The sequence below is a fragment of the Chlorocebus sabaeus genome, chromosome 10 (genome assembly GCF_047675955.1).
Source record: "Chlorocebus sabaeus isolate Y175 chromosome 10, mChlSab1.0.hap1, whole genome shotgun sequence".
In the NCBI taxonomy this organism is placed as follows: Eukaryota; Metazoa; Chordata; class Mammalia; order Primates; family Cercopithecidae; genus Chlorocebus; species Chlorocebus sabaeus.
This window is the reverse complement of record NC_132913.1, coordinates 60,090,590-60,104,093: the sequence shown is the minus strand read 5'-3', so window position 1 is coordinate 60,104,093 and position 13,504 is coordinate 60,090,590. Positions and strand designations below refer to the sequence as shown.

General features: G+C 35.5%; 1 protein-coding gene across 5 annotated transcripts in view; it reads right to left on the bottom strand.

The window, feature by feature from the left end:
* Positions 1 to 13,504, bottom strand: part of RAPGEF4 (Rap guanine nucleotide exchange factor 4) — a 310,152-nt gene that overhangs the window by 188,704 nt on the left and 107,944 nt on the right. The window contains exon 1 of one of the 5 annotated variants that reach the window (XM_007965377.3): positions 2,414 to 2,617. The exons of 3 other annotated variants lie outside the window; for them this stretch is intronic. The gene's annotated coding sequence lies outside the window, so the exon portion shown is untranslated. Of the gene's footprint in view, positions 1 to 2,413; positions 2,618 to 13,504 lie in introns of those variants that run through there. One more of the 5 variants, XM_007965376.3, reaches the window with a different exon arrangement.

Below are 13,504 nucleotides of genomic sequence, written 5' to 3'. Positions count from 1 at the left end.
GCCCTCAAATCTGAAGAGGGAGGGTGATCTGTATTGCAACAGAAAAATTAGCATCTGCATAACAAGGGTTTAATATTTAATACCTTTAAAGTTAAGGAACTAGACAGACTTGCCGTTATCATATCAAGGGCAATAGTTTTCAAGAGATGGGATTTATAAGAGAAACATATAAATCCAAGTGTCTGCTCTCAAAGAGTTTTTAATCTAGTTGGGTAGAGCATGTATCTAGAACATGCTAGATACACAGCAAATGCTAAATAAACACTTGCTGAAGTTGAGACCAGAGAATGGAAGGTGAGCCCTTGCTGCTGTCTCTGCTTGGTTTGCCACTAATTATACTGTTTAGTCATAGGATGCTTCTTAATATAAAATGCTCTCTCTGACACTTCCTTCTGACCCAGTCCCAAAGAATATCAGAACAATACACTGTTAAGAAAAAAGACATTGAGATTACTGGGCTGCCTTCCAAGCTGCAGGGGCCGATTTATTTTTTCCTAACTACAAGATAATTATTGCTGGATATTATTATGGGATTTTTCCATATGTCCTTTAGTTAGGACAGTGATGACCCAATGCTGCCTTTTAATGTACTCTGATCTCCTGCCAGCTTACCTCATTCTATCACTTTGTCTTTGGTTTTTATTTTTGTGATTATTCAAACTTCCCATCGCCTAATCAATACCTCATTTGGCCATTGCTGCTATTGACAACACACTTCGACAAAGACTCTTTGAAAAGGGTCTTTTTTGCTGGCAGTGGGCTCATTTAAAGCAAGTTCTTGCTACGTGCATCATTTTGGCAAACAAGGACAAGTTCAAGGAAATTAGAGGCCAAACTTGACAGAGCACTGGGTGCAGCTGCTGGCCCAGCTGTGCAGTGATTCTCAACTGGTCCATTACCTCCAAAACTCAACTATTCAGCACAGCTTCCCTAGTCCAGCACTCCTGTCGGTCTAATATATTTGGCAACAGCCATTATTTCAGAAATGAATGCTCATGTGTATTTATAGCAAATCACATGCCTGCTCTATCAACAATTAAACAGATTAAGATTCAGCAGACATATTCCTCTAATTAGGACAAGATGGAAGACATAGCATATAGAACGCTGTAGTTTGGTCAAGGTATATTCTTTCCTAACAAGACTGCCATACCACATTTCATCAGTCAAACACCTAGGCTCTCCAGGGACACCATCTCCTGGTATAGCATTCACTTCCTGTGCCTGCCCCATGGAATTTTCGGTCAGGGGATTCTATTTGCGACTGGCACTTCAAGATCCCCCCTTTTCCCTCCCTGCAACCACACTACAGGATCAATGGACTGTTTTAAGGCTTGTTTTGAAATAGCATGTGGACAGCATCATGTGGTCACTAATTTCATTCAGTTACACCCTTCCCCTGAGCCTCAGTGTATGCTGTATGCTCACACTTAAGTAGTGTCTCCTCTGAACAAAAGCCTGATCACACTGTCTGGGCCATAAATTCCATCTTGCCTCGCTCTTGCCTATGCATTATTTAAGCAATCTTCTCGGTGAGCCGGCATGAGAATTTCCCTCAGAGCAACAATCAGCAGGCGCTTTAAACCCTGTTCTAACGGGAAATGTAGGATATCTCAGAGAGTTCCACCCATTCATAGTCTCGATAATGAAATATGATAATCTAATTTGGTAAAAATAAACTGTGAAATCAGAGATTTGAGGCAAAAACTTTAAAGATGCAATTCAGACTAGCAATCAATGCTCATTCAGTTTCTGTACCATCTCAGCTTTCTCCTTGTGCAGATGCTTAAGTGATGCTAAATTAAATAATTGACAAATTTTTAAAACTGCTGAAAATTACCATCTGTACTTAATTTTGGAATATAAAAAGGTCCATAGAAAACACCCTTTATGACTATTTTGTCTAATAACAGATATGAAACAATACAAACATCCCAGTCATAAAATATAATCCATTTCTAGCAGGCTGGCTTTATATATTTAAACATAGTTTTTCAAAACAAAAGACCACAGGAGGAGTGAAATGCTGGGTGACAAATACATTCAAAAAAAAAAAAAAAAAATTGCCAAATAACTGAATTTTTCATTTCAGATCTACTCTTCTAACCCTTCACTTCCCCGTAAAAAAAAAAAAAAAAAAAAAAAAACCAAATAAACAAAACTCACCCACAGGCTTCCTGCAGACAGTTATGACAACCATTACTTTTTTTACATTTCTCTTCTAGATAAACACTGGGTTAAACTGTTCTCTGTTAAGAACTTTATTAGGTTGATACTACATTTATAGAAAATGAAGTCTACTACTGTAAATAAACATGCTTGAGGCTTCCATGAAAACACAGCGAAGAGAAACAAGCTCCCTGTATATGTGAACACACTGCTAAATACATGGATAAAACAAGCTGAAACTTACACCAGACACTTCTCCCAGGTCCACCACGGCAGGAGCCCTAGGGGTACATTCTAGTTTTTTTTTAAATCCATGTTCTCCTCTTCTCACTGATGGGACTACTCAGGCACATGGTCAAGTTGCAATCAGCTTCTCCCTTAGTGATGTGTGAGAGCTGGACTGATTTATCTTGGCTTTTCTGCAGCATATTAGCACTAATGTTTCTGCGTATGCATCCTACCTTTCTTTAGCCGTAGCCCCGGCTTTATCATTGGTAATCTAAATTAAAGAGCCAGTGAACAGAGCAGGGTTGTTGTCCCCCACCCCTCCCTGTTTTCCATGAAACAATTGCCAGGCAGTCACTCCCGGACAAGGATTCCACTGTTTATTCTACCGAGTCTCCTCTTCAATATTCCATTGAGACTGGAAGTCAGAGTCGCAAAAGGATAGGTCCAGCGAGACTGTCTTAGTTCAAAGGTACATTTATGATTTATGCTCAAAAACAGTAGATGGCCTCAGGAAATATAGAGAGAGCTGTCATTTACCAGTTTTTCAGCCCAGAATTCAGAATCGACACTATTTATAAAAACAGAGCAACTTGACACTTCACTTACTGCCCAGGGTGCACTTTACCTTCAGGGGACTCTTTCTGAGAAATCTCTTCCTTTTTCCACCAGTATTTGTTTTATATACACATGCTTAAATGCTTATTTTAATGAGGTTTATGAGTGCTATGACTTAGCAAGTTGCATACAAGAAGCATAAAATGCTGTAAAAATTTGGGGAAATCCATCAAACAAATCATTATTAACCTTGTTGCAACCTGCTATCAACAAACAGCAGCTTGAAGCAGGAGCTAAAGGCTGTATTTAATTCATGAGCTGTCAATTCCTTTCTTTAAAACATGTTTAAAATTTTCTCAACTTCCACAAATGTTTGAGAAGAAGAAATATATCAGAGTACATTTTCATATGAAAGTTTTTAATCTCTTGAAAATGTTGCTGCCTTAGCAGCATCTCAATGCTTTTTAAACTCAGATTTACGATGATTACTGAAGTAATATTAGGTTTATTTTCTCATTTTACTCAGCAAGACTTTTAAACAACTGTTAAGCAACGGAATTTGGTGGATAATAAAGCATACCAAGTTTCATCTCTATTTTTGTGTATTTTGTTAAGGGAATACATGATCGTTTTCATAATTTTAAACATGTTATTGCATTTTAAATTAAAAAATTAACAAATTTAACATACCCATTTTCATGTAGGCATAATATACAGACTTGTCATAAAAATAGCTTTATATATTCATTTCCCTAATCCTTGACATCTACATTTCTTCAATTTTTCATTATAAAATAAAATGTCTCATCAGAAATGCAAAATACTCACATTTCAGGTTCTTCCCAACCCCACCCCCCAAAAATAGAAAAAGGTAAACTCAAACTTTATGCTTCTTAGCATTTTTTAAAATTTCAGTCACGAGAAATAACTTAAGAGGCTGGTTAGAGACTATCCAGGGTATCAGTTCTTAGATTATAACCCTTGGGTAAACTTTAAAAACATGTATTGATTTCTATGCTCTAAAACTTGGTTATACTGAACTGCTCCACAAACATCTAGAGAAATTATTTTAAAAATTTAAGTCTGGGCTTGTCACTTGGCTGCTTAAAACTCTGCATAGCTTCCCATTACTCTTAGGATGAAAGCCAAAATCTTTATCATGGCCTTCAATGACTCAGTTTTATTTCACTGGGAAGATAAGCCCACCTTCCCAGAGCTGACTGGCTGGCATTCAGAACCATCAATCAATTAAGTATTGAGCCCCTACTCTTTATGGGCCGGTCACTGGAGTATGGTATCCGAGCACTGGTTTGGGATGCCTAGAGAATTCCAGGAGCACATACACAGGGCTTCTCCTTCAATTTGAAAGTAATATACATGAACAAGATTTCACTACTCTACAAGTCAGTTTATGAACTATGACAAAATCAATAAGAGCAAGCCAGACTTTGAAAATACATCATAAAGATAAAATCAAGGGGTAAGAAGAATAAGATGAAATTAATCATTTGATGAATGTTAATTCAAACTGACTTAGGCTAAAGGGGAAAAAGGGAAACAGTCAAGAAGGAGCATAAACTCAAAAACAAGAATTGCTCAAGCCTGGTCCTGTTGTTAGGCTTTGAAAGTCATGACTCACATCAGCTAAATTACATTTTTAAAAGTTTACCATTTATCCATAACTGTGGTTCTGAGTATTTTCAACAAATAACGCATATATGTTCATTACATTACTGTAGATATTATCTTCCTCTAAAAGTTCTCTTTATTTTAGTCACTGAAAGAATCACCTAAGAAACTTCAGCAGTTTTCTTCTTTTTTTTTTTTTTTTTTGAGACAGGGTCTTGCTCTGTCACCCAGGCTGGAGTACAGCCGTAGTTCATGTAGGTAGGTCATGGCTCACTGCAGCCTCAGACTCTCCAGGGCTCAAGTGATCTCCCACCTCAGCCTCCCAGGTATCTAGGACTGCAGGCATGTCACCACACCCGGCTAATTTTTGTATTTTTTGTACACATGGGGTTTTGCCATGTTTCCCAGGCTGGTCTCAAACTCCTGGGCTCAAGTGATCCTCCCACCTCCGCCTCCCAAAGGGCTGGGATTATGGGCATGAACCAAGGCGCCTGGCCTATTTCACCAGTTTCTATGTAAGATGGCCCAAGCCTCTGAAAATATGGGATTTTCATAACTAAAGATCTACTTTATAGTTAACCAAGAGCTCATGATCCTTGAATGCAACTTGTATATAAACTTGTGTCTCAAATAATGTATACACCCAAAGACATATGAAGCATCCACTGAGTAATGAGATCTTAGGATGAGTCCAGTGCATAAGGAATTGACACCATAAGGCCCCATAAGTTCCAGAACATTTCTAATACTTCCTTCCATTGCCCTGAAAATTCACACCATTAAAAGCTCCCATTGGAAGAAATCCTAAGACTTGGATTTGCCTGTCTTCAAATCATGGCTTTGCCACTTACCAGCTGTATGACCTTGGGTAACGTACTAAGACTTGCTCTGTGTATGTGGGGGTGTGTGTGTGTGTGTGTGTGTGTGCGTATTTTAAATTCACCTGTAAAGTGGGATAATAGAGTTCTGCTTCTAGTCATGAAAGTAATTTATATCAGGCCAGCCCTCCCACAGATAACAATTATAAGTCCTGGATAAAATATTTAAAAACAATAACAAAATTATCTGAAGGCAGTGGAGAATGACTGAGAATAGGCAGATATAAAGGTGGTGGGGGGTTGACACTTAGAAGAATGGCACTTGATAAATTACCCAATTTTTATAACTTTTCATCTAAGGCCAAGGCCCAGTCAGTTCCACGGTATGGCCAGAGTCAGATAAAAGCCTGTAGTTGTCCTGGTTGAGGAACCAGAGGACAGAGTTCAGGGAGATCACAGCAGCTGGAAAATAAAGGAGGAAATCCCAGAGAGAAGACAGCCACAGAGGGAAAGCCCCAGATTCACTACATGAGATCTGACCAAATCTCTGACTGATCCCAATACTATATATATGTGAAGCAGACTCCAAGTCACTCAGTTAAGGAGAAAGAACTGAACAGAGATGTCTGCTGCTATCTCAGGGAAAACAAAATTGGAATTTGAGTTTTGCCACTTAACTGCCTGCAAAAACAGAAAATCAATACTCTTTAAAGGCATATGACAGTATTCAGAATCTCTGTAATGTATCACTCACAATGTCCAGAGTACATTCCAAAATTACTACACATGCAAAGACACAAAAATATATAACCCATCCTCAAAAGAAACCAACCAAAAGAGACCAACTCTGAGATAATTCAGATATTAGAATTAACAGACAAGGACTTTAAAGCAGCTATTATAACTAAGTGCTCAAGGGCATAAAAGAAATCTCAGCAGAGAAGTACAAGTTATTAAAAAGTACCAAGTGAAAATTCTAGAACCAAAAAATACAGTATCTGAAAAAAATTCACTGAATCGACCCAACAACAGATTGGAAAAATAATAATAAAACGTGTCAGTGAACTTAAGGATAGAACAATAGAAATTAACCAATCTGAAGAACAGAGAAAATTCTTTTTAATGAAGAAGGCCTTAGGGATCAATGGGATATAACAGCATATGTATAACTGGAATTCCAGAAGGACAAGAAGAGAGAGAATAGACAGAAAAAATATTTAAACAAATAACTCAAATTTTCCAAAAGTTGGTTAAAAAGCAGATATAAACGTAAAAAACCAAGATTCTCAGCAAAACCCAAACCAGATAAATAAAAAACAAAACAAAAACCCATGCCAAGGCATATCATATTCAAACTATTAAAATTCAAAGATAAAGTGAGAAACTTAAAAGCAACCAGGGGGGAAATGGCATACTACATATAGGAGAAAACTATATTAGTAGTAACTTTCCATCAAAATTCACAAAGAATAGAAGATAATGGAATGACATCGTTAAAATACCAACAGGAAAACACCACTTGTCAAGCTAGAATTCTATTTGTCAAGATAGAATTCTATATCCAACAAAAATATTCTTCAACACTGGAGGCCAATGAAGACATTTTCAGAAAAACAAAACCTAAAACACTTAATCTCCAGCAGGCCTGCATTACTTGAAACATTGAAGAAAGCTCTCCAGGATGAAGGTAAAAGACACCAGATGGTTAGCCAGCTCTATAGGAAGGAAAGAAGATCACTGGAAATGTCAATATGTGGGGAAATATAAAAAACAGACACACACACTTCAAAAATATTACTTGTATTACAGGCAACCATTGACATAAAAATTCTAACACTATATTTTGGAGCTTATAACATAGACTAAGATGTAATATCATCAACAATAACATAAAGGATGGGGGGGCAATTAATGGAATTATACAATTTCCAGATTCAATATTTGACATGAAGCAGTACAATATGAATTCTAAGTGGAATGTGAAAAGAACCTTCTAGAAGGTTCTCCCTTCTAGAAGAAACTTGCCAATCAGCTGTGAAGAGTGCAGCTAGCTGACAGCATCCAACTGCAGTGATTTTTAGATCTATTGTGAGTGAATCAAAGCTATGTTCTTTAGTCAATGATAAGCATGGTAGGGAGGGCCATCATTTCTGCCCAATGTAAAACTTGTTTACAAGCAATTTTTGCATCAATACTCTCCATCAGGCTTGCAGAGACATTCTCAAAACTGTGCTGCAGTCTGAGGCTCTTTCTCTTTCATCCTCCTTCCTTCTGCCCCTTTCATGGGTAACAAACTCTCTCTCTTTCTCCTCTTTATTTTTGTTGGCATTGCACCCAATAAAGCTCTTGTTCTTATAACTCAGTCTTGGTATCTGCTTCCTAGGGAATCAAACTAAAGTAGAATTCTATTTCAAATATCTAATTGATCCAAAATAAGGCAAAAAAGGAAGAGAGAGGAATAAAAAAGCAGATGGAACAACAATAAAAATAGCAAAATGGTAAACCTAAATCCAATCATATAAATAATTACATTAAATGCAAATGGACTAAACACTCCAATTAAAAACAGAAATTGTCAGAATGGATAAAAAAAGCAAAATTCATCTATATGTTCTCTATACCTTTTATATACAAAGAAACAGATAGAAAATAAAAGCTTTGAGAAAAGAAAGCCACAGTAGTTATATTAATATTCTATGAATTAGATTTGAAGGCAATAGAGTATCACCAGACAAAAAAGGTGAAGTTTATAACGATAAAGAGTAATTCATCTAAAAGAAATAAAAATAATAAATGCATACATGCCTAATAACAAAATGTTATAAAGCAAAAAATTTAAAAAATTATTGAAGAAAAAGACAAATCTACAATCATACTTGGAGATTCTAATACTGTTCTCTCAATAATTGTTAGAATAAGACAAAAAAATCAATGGAGACATACAAGACCTGAACATCACTACCAACTAACTACATTGACCTAATTGACATTTAAAAAACAATACACCCAACAGCTGCAGAATGCACACTCTTTTCAAGTGTGCATGACAGATTTACCAAAATAGGAATACCTTGGTAAATATAAAGAAATCTCAACAAGAAATATAAGTTATTAAAAGGTACTAAGCAAAAACCCTAGTGTGCTATAAATAAATCTAAACAAATTTCAAAAGACTGAAATCCTAAAAAATATGTTTTCTGACAATTTAATTAAACCAAAAATCAATACCAACAAGATATGTAGGAAACTCAAAAATATATGGAAACTGACAACAGAGTTCTAAAGAACCCATGGGCCAACGAAGAAATCATAGGGGAAATACACAGTATTTTGAACAGAATGATAATGAAAGTGCAACATACCAAAATCTGTAGAAAACAAAGCAATGCTTAGAGGAAATTTATAGCTTTAAATGTTTATAACAGAAAAGAAGAAAGGTATCAAAGCGATGACCCAAGTTTCCATCTTTAGAAGCTAGAAAAAAAGAACAAATTAAACCCAAAGTAAAGAGAAGGAAGGAAGGAATTTTTTAAGTCAGAAATCAGTGAAATAGAACACAGAAAGCCAACAGAAAAATTAAAAAAAAAAAAAGTTGGTTCTTTGAAAAGGAGGTATCTCTGCAAATTCTGATACACTGAAAAGATAATAACTATAATAAACAACTCTATGTCAATACGTTTGAACACTTGGATTAAACAGACAAGTTCCTCCAAGAATATATAATTTACCAAAATTGACACAAGATGAAATTAAAAATCTTTAATAGTGCCATATCTATTAAAGCAATTGAATGTGTTATCAAAATCCTCATAAAGAAAACTCCAGTACAAATGCTTTCATGGTATTCTATCAAATATTTATGGAAAAAAAATATCAATCCTACATGACTTCTTCAGAAAATGAAGGAAGATGGGACAATCCCCAACTCATTTTATGAAGCCAGCATAATCCTGATACCAAAATCTGATGAAAACATATTAGAAAAAAATTTCTATGAACATAGACACAAACATCCTTAACAATTATCAGCAAATATCAGCAAATCAAAGCTAGCAATATATATCAATAAAAAGGACAATCATTCTTTTTACATAATAGAGTTTTTACATAATAGGTAGAGTTTATTTCAGGAATGTAACACTGTTTTAATATTTAAAAATCAACCTATGTAATGCATCATATCACTAGAATAAAAGAGAACAAATATGTAGCTCTTACTAATATGTTCAGAAACAGCATTTGACAACATTTAATATCAATTTGTGATTTTTTTAAAAACTCTCACCAAATTAAAAATAAAAAGATATTTCTTTAATATACAGTTAAAAATAACATTTAATGATGAAATATTGAATGATTTTCCCCTAAGATCAATGACAGGAAAAGGATGTCCATTATTACCACTTCTATTCACCCCTGTGCTGGTGGTCCTTGCCAGTGCGATAAGGCAGGAAAAATAAGTAAAAAGCATAAAGATTAGAAAGAAAGAAGTAAGATTCCCATTATTTGCAGATAACATGATTGTCTATATAGAAGAATCACAAGGAAGTTGAAACAGGGTAACACTAGTAATACCTATCTCATATAGTTGTTAGAAGGATTAAATGAGTTTAAATTTGGTATGTTTAAAACTCTACCTGATACAAGTAAGCACTATATAAGGGTTAAGTAAAGTTAAACAAATCCAAATATAAAATCTGAGAAGGGTTACATATCATATCAACTTATTGACAATTCATCAAAATAGCTAAAAGAAGCCTTAAGGAAGAAAACCTTAAAGAATAAGGAAGCTTATCTTCATTCTGGGGCTCATGTTATGAAAATGTTCAGGGAAAGTAACACTGGGATGCCTAGAATATGACCAGTCCTCACTGACATTCCTAAAATAGAAAGAGGAAATGTGCTACAATGTGGTGACACTGTCTGCAGAGTTACTGCTTTCATATATGACCTAATATGTCTATACAGTTATACAAACAAATCCAGGCATTATTTTTAATGAGCATGTACTTTGCTGTGATCTATAAATATTCATGGAAAAATATCCATGAAAGACATTGAAGTAAAAAATCAGTTTGCATAATCATATTTACAGTATAATTCAATTTTTTAAAACTTTTTAGTTTCAGGGGTACATGTACAAGTTTGTTCTATAGATAAATTGCAAGTCTCGGGAGTTTGATGTATATATTATTTCATCACTCAGGTAATAAACATGGTACCCGACAGGTACTTTTTTAATCTTCACCCTCTTGTCACCCTCTACCCTCCACCTTTAAGTAGGTCCTGGTGTCTATTGTTCCCTTCTTTGTGTCCATGTGTTCCCATTGTTTAGCTCCCACTTATAAGTGAGAACATGGCAGTGTTTAGTTTTCTGTTCCTGTGTTAGTTCACCTAGAATAATGACTTCCAGTTCCAATTGTGTTGCTGCAAAGAACACTATCTCATTCTTTTTTATGGCTATGTAGTATTCCATGGTGTATATGTACCACATTTTCTTTTTCCAGTCTATCATTGATGGGCATTTAAGTTGATTCCATGTCTTTGCTATTGTGAATAGTGCTGCGATGAACATACATGTCCACGTGTCTTTATAGTCACTCGATACTTGACCAAATAGGCCTAACAGACAGCTACAGAACTCTCCACCCCAAAACAACAGAACATACATTCTTCTCATCTGCACATGGCATATAGTCTAAAATTGACCACACAATCAGTCATAAAACAATTCTCAGCAAACTCAAAAAAACAAATCATACCAGCCACACTCTTAGACCACAGTGCAATAACAACAGAAATCAATACCAAGATCACTCAAAACCATAAAATTACATGGAAATTAACCTGCTTCTGAATGAGTTTTGAGTAAACAATGAAATTAAAGCAGAAATCAAGAAATTCTTTGACACTATCGAGAACAAAGATACAACATACCAAAATCTCTAAGACACAGCTAAAGCTGTGTAAAGAGGAAAGTTTATAGTGCTAAATACCATGACAAAATGTTAGAAAGATCTCAAATTAACAACCTAACACCTCACCTTAAAGAACTAGAAAAGCAAGAGTGAACCAACCCCAAAGCTGGCAGAAGACAAGAAATAACCAAAATCAGAGCTGAACTGAATGAAAATGAGATGCAAAAAAACCATACAAAAGATCACTGAAACCAGAACTTGGTTCTTTGAAAGAATTAATAAGATAGATAAGACTGCTAGTTAGACTAACAAGGAAAAAAGAGAGAAGATCCAAATAATTCAATTTTTAAAGCAAAAAAAGAGGTACATATATAGTAATTACATTGATGTGTCCATAGAAAAATGTCTGGAAGTACACAGATAAAAGTGTTAATAGTAGATAGTTCTGGCTAGTGGGAGTGGAGAAAATTTTTCTTTACTTTATATCTTTAGCATATTGTTTGAATTTTAAATAATATTTGTTAATATTTTTACTTTTTAATTTAAAAATTTTAAAAACCTAACTAAAGCAAAAAACATTGACATTTAAAAGTCACGATTTTTTTCTGAGTCAAATAAGATGAAAAGAACTCTTCCTTTGTTTCCTTTAAACAAAGGTAAATTTTTATTTTAGACATCAAGATCATATTCCAGATGCTTTTACCTTTAAGATTCTTCTCAGCATCCCCAACGCCCTCCTCTCCAAGTAGGAAATAGAATAAAACATGGGTCAGGTAAAACGAAAGGGTCAGTCTATCCTTAGCTACACAGGCTCATCAAAACTGAGAGCACAAAGAGGGTCTTGATTCCCCTGTGAGCCTGTCTGCTTACCTCTAATTCTTGCCTTCTGACTGCACCATGACTCCAGGAACTGGTTTCCCCAACCCCTGTCTCTGGATCCATGGAGACCAGTACAGAGGCACATGGACCAAGGACAATCCATCACCACTGAAAGCACAGTGTTTTAGTAAGAATAACCTTAGATAATGTCTAATTCATCTACGGACAAGCAATTTTCAGGTAAGGAAACTGGGGTCCAGAAAAATGAAGCAACTTGCCCAAGGGCACACAGTCACTAAGAGATCTTAGTGGTCTAAGCAGGTCTCCTGAGCATCAAGATAGTGTCTTTTCCATTATGACCGAGAAAGGACAGAAAAGGGCATGTCCTATAAATGTTGGACCAGCGGTTGTGCTTTCATGTACAAAGATAGTACATTAGGATGCAGGCTCAACGAGGCACTGAAGAGAGCAATCTTCCTGACTTTATCATACTGCAGTGCAAACATCAAAAACTGGCTCTGTTATTCTTTTACTTTCATTACCAATATTCCATATGATATACACTTTCTCTACAAACAATCCCAAGTATAAAAGAGAGAATTTTCCCTATTTGAGGTATGCCTTCTGGCCACATCATTCAGAGATGTTTTTAGTATGGAACTAACACTAATAAAGGGTTCTTATTAGAATGTTTTCCGCATTTTATAGGCAATAGGAAAGCTGGAGATATTTAAACTAATGCAGTGTGTTCTATTATGTTCTGTCATACTGTTTTTTATAGTGAGAACTATAAATCAGTTTCTAAGGTTTAGGCGGTAAACCAACGATTAGGCTCTGCAATTACATAAAATCAATAAATCAGAGACTGACTGAATCAAGTTGTTTGACAAACTTGTCCAGACCATAAAAAAATCCCTCATACCTCTCTGCTAAAAAAAAAAGAAAAGCTCCCAGAGAACAATCATTATTCTTACCTATTTATCAATATAAGTTTTCTAAAGCCCTCTGCTATAGATGGTTATTTATTAACACTGATTAGTGGTTATAATGTACTCAGAATTATAAAATGGTCACCTTTAGTCAACATCACCTTTTTTCACTAATTCAGCCTTCCAACTTATTGTAAGCTCCTCTGATGCATTAGAAATATGATTCAATTACATACACCCTTGAGTGTGCAGGAAGATATCTTGGTACCTGCATTCCTTACAAGAAGCTGAAGTGGGTGCTGAGGAGGCAGGCCCCTTGCTAGACTCAAAGGCTGCTCACACATGCTATATTCCTACCCCTCCCCAAGACACTTCCTTGCTAATGATTTTCCAACACTGAAGCTTTGCAAAACTTTGATCTTTTGTGAAAACTCTGTAA